Consider the following 12017-nt stretch of genomic DNA (forward strand, 5'->3'; position numbering starts at 1 on the left):
ATGTTTTGCTGGAGAAAGTTTTATCAAGGCTGGGTCCCTAATCGTTGTACGCTATAATCTAGACCACTCTTCTATGAACATATTGCCAGAAGTTGTGGCAAGAGCAGATAGTGTAGCTGGTTTTAAGAAAGGATTGGACAATTTCTTGGAGGAAAAGTCCATAGTCTGTTATTAAGAAAGACATGGGGAAGCCACTGCTTGCCCTGGAGCAGTAACATGGAATGTTGCTACTCCTTGGGTTTTGGCCAGATACTAGGGACCTGGATTGGCCACCTCATTAGTTATCTTAATTCTATAGGTTCGTTCTGGTGTCCTATCCATATGAATGCAGCAAATGTAAACTATTCTGCTTTAGGTCCCCTCTTACATTACATTACATTGGGGACTTCTATTCCGCCTATACCTTGCAGTTCAAGGCGGATTACAAAAGAGCTAACTGGACATTTCCAGTGAAGTTACAACAGTTTTGGGGGGGGTTTTTTTGTTTTTTTTTTGGTTACAAGGGAGGAGAGGTACCTGGATTAATTCTGGAAGAACTTGAAAATTGGATATTAAATTGACTGTACGTTACTGTGTGATATAACAAATAGATTACAGTTGTTTCCCAATCTTCAGTTTCCAGGCCAGAGATCCAGACATCATGGACTGATTGCTACCAGTATCTATAAAAGCCATCGCTTCCTCTCTGGCCAGCTGTATGGCATTCTGAAAGGCTTGCTGCTCTTCTTCATCTCCATGAGGTTTGTCTTTTCCTACCCCCGTGCAGGAACACTCCATCACTGGACAGTCCCTCTGAAAATGACTAACCCTCTCCATATTGGTAGCACTTCAGAGGTGATCAAGGGATTGGGAGAGTAATAGGTCACCCTGACTCCACTTCCTTCCTGGGTTCTAAGGGTTTCTCTCTACCCTCCTTCTAAATTCTTCAGGGATCCTAGGCCTTAGGTGATGGGAATTCACTCTTTCTTTGCCTTTCTGGTGGTCTTCCAGATCCAATCCCTTCAGCCTCCAGGAAGTGTTTGGCCATTTCTGTAGCTTCCTCCAAGGATGTGGGGGCTTTTTGGGATATCCAGACCTGCATGGATGAGGGTAAGATATTTAGTTTCAAGTTTCCAAGTTTATTCTATACTTGATATACCAGTCTATCAACTTGTACCTAGACAATTTAAGAGGGTAAAAAATGTATATATATTCAACAAATAAGACACAAATGTACTGAAACTAGAGGAACAAGGGGTGGGCAAAAGTAAAAATACATAGAGATGAAATAAAATTAAAAAGGGTGATAAAGAGAGTAAGGAAAAAACAAAGGAGGAGGGGAAGTTGCTTCTTTAAAGCAGTTAGTATTCATTACTGTGAGCGGGGTGTGAAGTGTAGATGAATTGCCCATTCTCATGTTAAGAATGTGTCACTAAAGTTTTTAGTTTGGTCTTTGTCTAATGATTCTTCCAGTGTGATATCTGATGGGAGAGTGTTCCAGTATTTTTAGGTTAACGACTTCTGATACTGTCATTTGGTCTGGCTCAAGCCAGCAAGTGGCCCAGTTCATTAATTTCTGAGCTACTGCCCTGGGGCACTCATCTCTGGAATACTTTGTTTCTGAATTTCATTCAGAAGCATTCCACAGATCATCCCAATTGGTCCTGGATGGCAGTTTTCACTCGTTGGTAATCAAGGTTTCTAAGCTGTGTCCAAAAAGCCCTAGAAGCAACTTGCACTTCACCTGTGAGAAAAGAGGCCGCAATTGAGCTACCCTGGCAATTTACTCAAAGGTAGCTAGGTAAGCCTCAGGCTCATCGTCGGCTCTCAATTTAATTAATACCAAATTCTTGGTCTACTCTCTGGGTTTGCTGTTATATTCGGACCAGTTATGTATTGTATCTCTGGTTTTATCTATTCTATCTTTATAATCTAATAATTTTTTTTCTTAAGTTTTAGCTAGATTGTGAGCCTTCGGGCCAGTTAAGGAACTTCTAAGTACTTTTCATTTATTTTATTGCATCTTTTTTGTATCTTTACTGTAAACTGCTCTGAACCTCATGGTATAGTGGTATATAAGAAATAAATTATTATTATTAGGAACACTGCTTTTGCATTGGAGCCCAAGTTAATTCCTACTGCTTCTTGGAGTGTAAAGACTGCCATCTTGTGACAGGATGCACAACACTCCAACAACATTTTGGGAGCAATTTTCTTTTGCAGGGCTTTGCATAAATAGCATGCAAGTCATTTGCAGGCTATTTGTGCAGAGTGGCCCCATAAAAGAAAGGAGGAACGGTGGCTCAGAAGAGCAATCACAAGGCACAGCTCCTCCTCCTGCTTGCAGCCGCTGTTTGTTAGCAGCAGTGTAGGAGCTTGCAGGAGAAGCCCCAATCAACAGGGGCTCTGGAGCCGGCAGGGGAAGCCCTGAACCAGCTAAAACAATAGCGGTCTTTCTCCCGCTCTCAGCTGATCGTGGCTCCTGAACTACGATCAGCTGTGCAGAGGGGGAAGAATGGTGGGTGAATGTATTGTTTATATTACAGTATTTGGTTTTGTAGAGACCACAGCTATTTGTTTGTTGTGTAGATACAGCACACGCACAAAAGCTACCAGCAGCTCTACAGCCGGATCATTTCAATCATAAAAAGGGGTGGGGGCGTTCCCTTTACACAGGTAAGTCTGCCTGAACAATAACACTACTACTTGATTCTGCTCCTCCAAGTCCACAGGCAGGCCAGGTTTTCAGGCTTTCCATAATGAATATGCAAACTTTGCCTCCTTGGTATACAAATCTCACTCATGCATATTCATTATGGATAAACTGAGTACCTAGCCTGCGTGTGGACCTCAAGGACCGAAATCGAGTAGCCCTAAACTTCACCCTACAGCCTTGCTGCAAGAGACAGTTGTCAAAAGAGGACAAACCGGCATCACTAACTTTTTAACCTCTAAGCCCCGTTACCTCCCAGCAGCTGTTCAAGCTGACGCGTCTGAAAGTATGTTACGCTTAGGCGTTTTTTGGTGGGGTGGGGGGTTGCTATTCACGCCCCGCCCCGAGTAACAGCGCTCTCCTCCGACCCACGAGACGCCTACAAGGAGCATGCGCAACCGGTAGCGCTAGCTTTACCGGCTGAGTTTGTGCGCTTGCGTGGGGGAGAGCTGCGCGCGTTCCACATTCCTTAAGTGGCGGGCGCCCGTCAGAACACGGGAGTGGGGTGAAAAATAGTTCCGCTTGTTTCTTCCGCAAGGAGTCTAAATTGGAGTGCATAAGAGCCCGCTTGGGAACGCCGCTGGATTCCTACTCTGGTGTTATAGGTTTGTGTGCTGTGCAACGTTTGTTTATCAGAGCATCGGAAAAGTTGTTTGGGTTGTCTCCTCTCTCGATCCATCTAGTCCGGTGCTTTTCCTTGCTGACCAGTAATACCAGAATTGCAAAATATTAGTTGGCAGTATCATTACTGCTATGCCTGTTTTCTTTTGACTGCTTAATTTTTTTGCAAGAGCGTGTTTTGTTTTCTTGAATGTTAGCGCCGAGCTGTACGGGTACCCGCTCAATACTAGTTGCGAAAGAAGTACGCAAATCATTTTAAGAGCTTGTCATTTTATAAGTTCAGGTATTGGAGTCTTTCCAGATTCTTCAGACTGCCTATAGTGATGTAAAGTCCGCGTGTCCTCTTCCATCCAAAATCCTGCTGCGATTATGGAAAGTACTTTGATTTGATTCCCCCCCCCCCTTGCTTTGATTGTTAATGCAGGGATAGTCGCTTGCACCTGTGTTTTGTATAGGTAAAATTTTTCTGGAAAAACTTGCGTAGATTTTGAAAACGAAATCATTTCTCTCCCCCCCCCCCCCTACACACCTCATTCAAAAGTGCCTTTGGGAGCTTCTCTGGGCAGTTTATCCGAAAGTAGGTATGAGACTGGCCGTTTGTCAGATATATTAACTCTTGCTGTACCACCTTTCGTCTTGCCCCAGAACGGGTTACAGATCTAAGCAAACGAAAACATAAAAAGAACACCAGTCAGTAGGGATAACATGGACATTTCATAGTAGATCAGTGGTCTCAAACTCCAACCCTTTGCAGGGCCACATTTTGGATTTGTAGGTATTTGGAGGGCCTCAGAAAAAATAGTTAATGTCTTATTAAAGAAATGGCAATTTTGCATGTGGTAAAACTCTTTATAGTTTATAAATCTTTCCTTTTGGCTAAGTCTTAATAATAATATTGTCATTTATAGCTAAAGTGATGTATGATCAAGAAACTGTTTTATTTTTGTGATTATGATAAACATACTGAGGGCCTCAAAATAGTACCTGGCGGGCCGCATGTGGCCCCTGGGCCACGAGTTTGAGACTACTGTAGTAGATGAATGTAGGTAAAATGTTGTTTAAATAACTTTCCTTTTTTAATTTATTTTATTTTATTTTTTTACTACTACTACTACTACTACTATTGACTTATCATTTCTATAGTGCTGAAAGGCATACGCAGTGCTGTACACTAACATTCAATAGCTGGGGGGATTTTCTGGCAGAAGGAATGATAAATTGGTATAAGTATCTGACGGTGAGTGGGAGTTAAGAGTTGAAACAGCTTTAAAAAAAGTGGGCTTTTAGCTTGGATACTTCTAAAAGACGCTTTTATACTTGGCATTGTGATGAAGTAGTGGCTTGGAGTCTGAACTTTTATAGCCAGCTACTCCAGTCTTTAAGATAAAATCTATGTAAGCTCAAGGTTATACAAATCTTATTCTAGTTATTCTGAGAATAATCTTGTACCTCACATTACACTTGCCTATAGAATTCTATTTTGTTCCTTTCAGTAATATAGTTAAAATAATGAATGTCAAACTTAATGAGCCCATTAATTAAATACTTTATACAATTTTGTATCTGTAGGGAAAATGCTTGGTAAATAAGATCCTTAAAAGTGCAAAGGTGTGTGTTTTTGTTAAGTTTCATTATACTCGTATGTTAACATAATTTTGTGATGTGCTTTGCTAACGTAAAAACATTTTGTCTTGTCATTGGATCCTGCGCAAACAAATATTGATATATGATAAAGACAGTCTACTATTCTGAGGCTGCATTGTATAAAACTGTGCTACATGGGAAATTCATTACCATACTTTATGTGAACAAGTCTTCCAATACTTTGGCATGTCCAGACTTTTAGTAATGAGAGGTTGTAAATAGGATGGCAAGTGTCAATATTACAAAATTAATGTGACTTTTAGTGCAACAGGAGCATCATTCCTGTGAGAATTAGTGTACAGTAGAAGTCCTCATTATAATTTTTGCTCCACCTCCTATCTCTTTGGGCTGGCCTCCAACTCCCTAGTTGTCTTTTTACTTGCGGAATGGAAGGAGCATTTTTGGGGGTTTTCCCCTATCCATTTGTGAGGCTTTCGGTGCTGCAGAGACTCCCAGCTTTGGGACCTCTCTGACTGTGGGAAAGCTCAGACTCTGAGGTCAGAAGTTGTCTAGCCAAGGGGTAGACTACTTGGCAGTGCACTCACTTAGATAGCATGTACTAATATTTTGGGAGCTCGGAGACCATTCCTTTGGGAGCAAGGCTTGCCCCAGGTTCTGTCCATAGTAGGCTTGAGATCCATGGTGGTTTTATCTAGGATTGGGGCTGACTGCGTTCCCCCACCCCTGCTTCGTGCGTGAGGACCGCTGGGGCTTGAGATCTCAGATCAGTTGTGGGGGCTGAGAGGTAGTCAGTGTCTAGGCTTGTTTGAGGCAGAAATCCTCCCAGTTAGCTAACTGCAGCTTCAGTACAGGCAGCTCTAGCACCCTCAAGGCACAGTGAGTACAAGGCCAATAGCCTTAAAACTGAAATCAGGGGGTAGAAGTATGTAAAATTGTGTGGTGGGGGGAGGGTCTGGGGTACTTCCAAAATTGCTAGAATTGACCTTCAGTGTAGCTGCCATGGTCTGTTCTTGGTGCTAAAATTGCTGTCGCAGTGGCCATCTTGAATTTCTCAATTTGGAGAGCCTGTATTTACCTCAAAACACCTCGATTTAGCTCAGAATCAGATGGAATGGACTCCTCAGACCAGGATACTTCAGATTAATGTCAGATTTGCACTGGATGGCGACCTAAGGATTGTCTGTGCTCCACATGTTGCGTGGCACGTAAGGGGGGCAGGAATCATTGGCTTAGCCTCCTCTAGTTCCCTTGGGGGTGCAAGTTACTAGATGACATGAGTTCCAATGCAAAGGGCCTGGTTGGAGCAGGGAAAAGGTGATAATGTGTCCCCGGCAAAGCATAGCTGCGTACTTGCTGCAAAACCCCAGAAAGGGACACAGGAGCAACTGCAGTGACCCTCTGGTCATCCTGGACAAGGTTTTCCCCCAGAATTAATTTATATGATCTATGAAGCCTATTTGATCAACAGCATGGAACCCTTGGGAGTTGCAGTTATGTTGGCATTGGGGGGGGTCACTCCTCCCCCCCCAAAAAAAAGTGCAAGTTCCACCCCAACAGGGCCATGCACACAAGATTGGGGGGGGCATGGACCTGGGGCCCAGTCAGATGAGGATTGGGATAAGGAAGATTTAGTAAATATGTCTTTACTCTCGCAGTCTGGGTCCTCCTATAGCGGGAGATTCTGCATCATAGTTAGGGGAGTTGGGACTGGATCAGGTGGAGGCTCTGGATCTTTGAGAAGATCAGACGGTGTGTGGCTATTCAAGCCCTCGGTGCTTTTGAAGATAATTACGAAGTCTCTCCAAGAATTAGATAGACTCTGCAAACCTCATCTACCCAGTGCTTGCTCATGAGCAGCACTAAGGCTCAGACAACATGCTTTTCCTCTTACTAGGACATTACTAAACTCTTAACGACCATTGGGAAGTCCCGGAAGGGCCCCTTCGGATGTCCAGGGCCATGACTAAACTTTATCCAATGGATGCAGCCTTTAACCAGCTATTTACTCCACCAAAGGTAGATTCCCTGGTGGTACAGGTGACCAAGCATACCTCTCTTCTCAGTGAAGTTGGAGTAGTATTGAAAGATACCCAGGACCGCAGGTTGGGTTTTATTCTTGAGAGAGGATTCGAAGCCAAGGCCTTGTGGTTAAAGGCAACAGCATCTTACGTTGCACATGCTTGCCACTCCAAGTTGCGCCATGATCTGGTGGCAGTTGCTAGATGGGATCACCAATTTCTAATGTCTAATGTAGTGTAGACTATGTAGTGGATGCTCTTTATTGAGCAAGGTATTGAGCAAGGTTTTCGCATACAGTCAACTCCACCTAAGTGCACGTCGATTAAGCGCACACTTCAGTTATCCGCAGCCTACCACCATCGTCCCGTTTTTTTTTTTTTTTTTAACTTTAAAGTCAATGGATGTAAACTCTGGATATTTGCAATTCTGATAAGCACACAATCTGCTTATGCACACTGATGACATAGGTCCCACCTGTATTCTTTCACGTAAAGTTCACTCCAGTTAAAAGCAATTACATAGATGAGCCATATGTTTCGGAATAGCAATCTAGGCCTGGCCATATGTTCGAACTTTCGGAACTGCATCGTGACATCACGTGGACAATAATCATTGTCTTTGGCTGAACGTGTCCATCATGTTGATGTCTGACACCGCTTTGGTGTTATTACAGTACTTGTACATAAATTGGAAAGGCCTGTCCCTTGAGAGTGGTGTACTCCAGGTCCTTCACATATGATCTCCCAATTAAAGCGGTAGAGACCTATACACCACTTTCAAACATAGCGAAGCTGTTGGCTTCAAGGTGCCTGCTTGTTGAATATGAAGCAACAAAAAACAAGGGATAATAGCAAACTTCAAATGTGATTACAGGTCACTCATCCTAAGATCATTGCAAGCACGGAATCCTGCCATCGAGCTGCTGATCTCGTGAGAAAAATGACTGTGCTCAACTCTCTTCACATGGTACTCCGATTAAGCGCACGTGGCAAACTGGTTGACTGCACTCTGTTTCTTCCTGCAAGATGCTGTGGATCAAACAGTAGGCAGAAGTCTTGGCTTCTAAGATGACACTAGGCAAGCTGCCATTTAAAGGGCAACTGATTTTTGGAAAAAGTCTGGATGATCTCGTGACCAGTGTGCAAGATTGTAGACCAAAGTCTTTGCCTGACAGGCCAAGAACTCACAAGGGATCGGGTCAAGGTAATTTTCATAGCTCCAGGTATTTTTGCCGTTATTCAAGAGGGATCATTGGTACAGAGATCATTTCAAGGTTCTAGACCACATGTGACAAACACAAGGCCCGTGGAATGAATCTGGCCTGCCTGGCCTTTTTATGTGTCCCGCAGCAATGCTCCTGAACTTCCCCTTCTCACAGCCCAGCATGTTTTCCCTCCCACGCCGGTCTGATGTCGCTGTCACACTGAAAAATCTGCCGACCTCGGCAGCGATTCAGCAATGTCATCCATGGCTCCCCTTCTTGCTTTCCGTCTTCCGTGGTCCACCTGGGCGGAAACAGGAAGTTATGCGTCATTGGAGACAGCGATAGATGAAAAGCAGGAAGGGGAGCTGTGTACAACATTGCTGAATTGCCAAGGCCTGCAGATTTTTTTCAGCTTCACGGTGACATCACACCGGCGCTGGAGGGAAAGGCATGCTGGGCTGTGAGGGGAGGGGGACCGGTGTTGGAGGGAAAGGCATGTTGGGCTGTGATAACATAAGAATTGCTGCTGCTGGATCAGACCAGTGGTCCATCGTGCCCAGCAGTCCACTCACGTGGCAGCCCTTAGGTTAAAGACCAGTTCCCTAACTGAGTCTAGTCTTACCTGCATTCGTTCTGGTTCAGCAGGAACTTGTCTAACTTTGTCTTGAATCCCTGGAGGGTGTTTTCCCCTATAACAGCCTCCGGAAGAGCATTCCAGATTTCTACCACTCTCTGGGTGAAGACGAACTTCCTTACGTTTGTACGGAATCTATCCCCTTTTTACTTGAGTTCCCTCTCATTCTCTCTACCTTGGAGAGGGTGAACAACCTGTCTTTATCTATTAAGTCTATTCCCTTCATTATCTTGAATGTTTCGATCATGTCCCCTCTGTCTCCTTTTTTCGAGGGAGAAGAGGCATAGTTTCTAATCTCTCACTGTACAGCAACTCCTCCAGCCCCTTAACCATTTTAGTTGCTCTCTCTGGACCCTATCGAGTAGTACTGTGTCCTTCTTCATGTATGGCGACCAGTGCTAGATGCAGTATTCCAGGTGGGGGCGTACAATGGCCTGGTACAGCAGTATAATAACTTTCTCCAATCTGTTTGTAATCCCCTTCTTAATCATTCCTAGCATTCTGTTTGCCCTTTTCACCTCCGCTGCGCATTGCACGGATGGCTTCATTAACTTTTCGACCAGTACTCCAAGTCTCGTTCCTTGGGGGGGAGGGTCTCTCCGAGTACTGCACCGGACATCCTGTATTCGTGTATAAGATTTTTGTGAGGGGAGGGGGACCGGCGCTGGAGGGAAAAGCATGCTGAGCTGTGAGGGGAGGGGGACCTGAGATGGTGTGGAGGAAGAGGGAAAAAGTTACTTCGAGGGAGAACCGTTTGGAAGAGAAGTTAGATCTGAAAGAGGGAGGGAGAGAGAGATGCAGCATTTTCTTTTTCTTTTTTCCCCCTTCCATCTCATTGTTCAGCATCAAGGGGGGAGGGAAGAAGAAAAGAGAGGGAGCAAAATGTTGGACCAAGAGGAGAGAGGAAGAGAGATAGAAGGAAATAGGAGGCTGGGAAGGAAGTGAAATGGGAGAGCTACAGAATAAGAGAAGGTGGAAAATTGATAGGTATCTGAAAATTTAAAAAGAAGGATGAGAGAGGGCGAGATTTGAGTGGACAGAGGCAGAAAAGAAAAAAAGGAGAAAAGTTCAAAGGAAAAAATCAATATGTTGGAGACAGGGACTGGAGCAAGAGAGAAGAGAAAAAAGAAATGGACAACAGATACAACAGGAAGGAGAATTAGAAGATAGACAAAATCAGAAAGAGAAAGGGAACTGGGACCAAAAGCAAAATGACCAGATAACAAAAGTTATAACAAATAATTTTATCTTCTATTTTGTGATTACAATATGTCAAATTTGAAATGTGTATCCTGTCAGAGCTGGTGTTAGACAGCAAGCGTGAACTAGGACCTAAAAGAGAGGAAAAGTCTTATTTATTTTGTATGTAACACATAGCCAGAATGGGGTTGGAGAGGTTGTATCCCTATACTTCTAAGACTAACCCCCTACTTTACTGACGCATAGCATGGGTTTTAGCATCGGCAGTAGCAGTAATTGACCAGACGTTCATAGAAGTCGTATGAGCGTCGGAGCCGCTGCTGGCGCTAAAACCCACAATATGTGTTAGTAAAGGAGGGGGTAAGTATCTTAATAAAAAATTTGGCCCGCAACTTAGCCTTTGTGTTAGATTTTGTCCCCTTATGTGATTTGAGTTTGACACCCCTGTTCTAGACAGATTTGGAGGGAGGTGCCCCCAATCCTTAAGTTTCTTCCCCACAAATACCTCAACAAGCAATTATGATGTCTGGATGGGAGCCGGACCTTCAAGAATTGGAGGAAGGTTAACTGCTTATTGGGAGGCATAGGTGGGGATTACATCCAACCGCTTGGTACTGGAGATTATTCAGGAGGAGTACAAGCTTGAGTTCTTTCGTCCCCTTCCGGACCTCGTTGTGGATTAATCTAGCAGGAAGGCCAGGTAAAATGGTCAGAGTGATTAAATCTGGCTGCCATAGAAACCTTACCAGTCAAAAAATCGGGCTGAGGCAGGTAACTCCATATACTGCTTACTGCATAGAGCCCAAAAGAGGCTCAGAAGACTGGAGGCCGATTCTGGATCTCAGGGCGGTCAGTGCAGCCCTCAAGATAACCCACTTCCACATAGAGACAGTGTGGTTGGTCATTGCGTCGGTGGTGCCAGGGGGAGTTCCAACAAGGCAAGAAATTCCTCCATTCTCTATTTGTGGGCAACACTCCTCCTCCCTTTCTTATAAACTTTCAACCTCCGGATCATCTTTGAATACCGTATTTTGGCGGATATAACGCGCGCGTTATACGCGTTTTTACCTACCGCGCATACCCCTCGCGCGTTATATGCCTGAGCGCGGTATACAAAAGTTTTTAAACATAGTTCCCACCCCGCCCGACGCCCGATTCACCCCCCCCAGCAGGACCGCTCGCACCCCCACCCCGAACGACCGCTCGCACGCGCTCCCACCCGCACCCGCATCCACGATCGGAGCAAGAGGGAGCCCAAGCCCTCTTGCCCGGCCGACTCCCCGACGTCCGATACATCCCCCCCGGCAGGACCACTCGCACCCCCACCCCGAAGGACCGCCGACTTCCCGACAATATCGGGCCAGAAGGGAGCCCAAACCCTCCTGGCCACGGCGACCCCCTAACCCCACCCCGCACTACATTACGGGCAGGAGGGATCCCAGGCCCTCCTGCCCTCGACGCAAACCCCCCTCCCCCCCCACCGACCGCCCCCCCCAAGAACCTCCGACCGCCCCCCCAGCCGACCCGCGACCCCCCTGGCCGACCCCCACGACCCCCCCACCCCCCTTCCCCGTACCTTTGGTAGTTGGCCGGACAGACGGGAGCCAAACCCGCCTGTCCGGCAGGCAGCCAACGAAGGAATGAGGCCGGATTGGCCCATCCGTCCTAAAGCTCCGCCTACTGGTGGGGCCTAAGGCGCGTGGGCCAATCAGAATAGGCCCTGGAGCCTTAGGTCCCACCTGGGGGCGCGGCCTGAGGCACATGGGCCCAACCCGACCATGTGCCTCAGGCCGCGCCCCCAGGTGGGACCTAAGGCTCCAGGGCCTATTCTGATTGGCCCACGCGCCTTAGGCCCCACCAGTAGGCGGAGCTTTAGGACGGATGGGCCAATCCGGCCTCATTCCTTCGTTGGCTGCCTGCCGGACAGGCGGGTTTGGCTCCCGTCTGTCCGGCCAACTACCAAAGGTACGGGGAAGGGGGGTGGGGGGGTCGTGGGGGTCGCGGGTCGGCTGGGGGGGCGGTCGGAGGTTCTTGGGGGGGGG

General features: G+C 46.2%; 1 protein-coding gene across 6 annotated transcripts in view; it reads left to right on the forward strand.

Moving 5' to 3' along the window:
* The first annotated feature begins 908 nt into the window (after positions 1–908).
* The window catches only part of TWSG1 (twisted gastrulation BMP signaling modulator 1), a 79507-nt gene continuing 68398 nt past the window's right edge, over positions 909–12017 (forward strand). For 2 of the 6 annotated variants that reach the window (XM_033929491.1, XM_033929498.1), the window contains exon 1: positions 3098–3297. The gene's annotated coding sequence lies outside the window, so the exon portion shown is untranslated. Of the gene's footprint in view, positions 1090–3096; positions 3298–3317; positions 3597–12017 lie in introns of those variants that run through there. The other 4 variants (XM_033929493.1, XM_033929497.1, XM_033929492.1 and 1 more) reach the window with 4 other exon arrangements.

The sequence above is a fragment of the Geotrypetes seraphini genome, chromosome 2, assembly GCF_902459505.1.
Source record: "Geotrypetes seraphini chromosome 2, aGeoSer1.1, whole genome shotgun sequence".
NCBI lineage: Eukaryota > Metazoa > Chordata > Amphibia > Gymnophiona > Dermophiidae > Geotrypetes > Geotrypetes seraphini.